This window comes from Pseudophryne corroboree, chromosome 5, assembly GCF_028390025.1.
Source record: "Pseudophryne corroboree isolate aPseCor3 chromosome 5, aPseCor3.hap2, whole genome shotgun sequence".
Taxonomy (NCBI): Eukaryota; Metazoa; Chordata; class Amphibia; order Anura; family Myobatrachidae; genus Pseudophryne; species Pseudophryne corroboree.
Window position 1 is genome coordinate 768,135,047 of NC_086448.1, and position 1,343 is coordinate 768,136,389.

A 1,343-nucleotide genomic window follows, 5' to 3' on the forward strand; every position below is an offset into this window, starting at 1 on the left:
CTACAGCCATCTACGTTCTAATTCTAGATATGTGTAAGAATTTGCACTGGCACGAGCTGTAGCCTTGATCTCTTGTACACACTGTATATTCTTTGCCATAGGGACTACACGGGGCAAATTAATCAGCGGTGCCATAGTGCGTCTCATAATAAACTGCATGTCTTTCCGCAGCACTTTGTCCCCCCTGCCCCTCTTAGCAGTACCATGGGGGACACTGTTTCTCTCCACCCGTGTCTGGATGAATTTGGCCTTGCTCCCATAGGTCATTGTGCTGCGTGACTCTTCAAAGGCACTATCTGCAGGGCTGACATGTGCAATCATAACCATTCTGCTTTTCCCGCTCAGTGCACCCTTTAGCAGCCAGGTCAGTTTACTGTCCCGATAGTTTATATGGCTGCCTGGTTTCTCGCGCAGTGCCATGATGCACTTCCTGAGGGCGAGAAGGGAGCGGTTGATGTAACCTCCTTCTTTCATGGTCTTGCCACTGTTGGTAGTCTGGCTTGCCCGCTCTGATCCTGCCAGGTCCACCATGTACAGGCGGCCTGTGCTAACTCCATCACTGCCTGTTTGTTTTATGGTGATTTGTAATATGGCATGGGAGCGCGATGAGGTCTTATTAGCTGTTGTTGTTGCTTCAGAGCGCCGCTTATTTCCCATCTTCAGCAGATTCATGGCCTCCTCAGGAGTGCTAGGGGAGAAGCAGTAATCCCTAGTATTTTGGTGTTACCATAAGGATCTTCTCTGAGGGCCAAAGATCCAGAAGAAGGTCTTAATAGGTCCCGGATTGTTTCATTGTAGATCTCAGCATATGACAATGATACAGAGAAATTATCTCTCCTTCCGGTCTCCTCAATCGTCTTATACAGGTCCTTCAGGGTGCGATAAATCATTCCGGGCTCGCGAGGCTTACCCATCATAGTATAGGTCTTCCCTGTGCCTGTTGGGCCGTAGGCGAATATGGCAGCATTGTACCCAGCTAGGATGTCATCCACTATGTTCTTCATCGTGGAATCATATACATTTTCCTGAGTAGCTGCCTGATTGAACACGTGGTTAAAGGTGAATGTTGTTTCTCTTGTCCTGCTCGAGCGCAGTACGTCATAAGGATCCTCGCCAGGGTCCTTCAGTAGCAGCGTCTGCGGACCAAGTTGGTGTATGATGCACTGGGCTCGATTCTTAGTCTCCATCAAATTAAATGGACGGATGCGCAGAGCCACAGTCACCTGATGGTCTATAGCGTTCTTCTGTTCAGTATTCATCTTCTCTCGATTCTAATATCAGAAAAGCGTAAGAAAATTATCTGGACCAGTGCATGCGCACAAGAGGCCACAGGACTGTGCATG

At 48.5% G+C, this 1,343-nt stretch overlaps 1 pseudogene; it reads right to left on the reverse strand.

Annotated features, from left to right (window-relative positions):
* Window positions 1–1,343, reverse strand: LOC134929678 (kinesin-like protein KIF19; annotated as a pseudogene).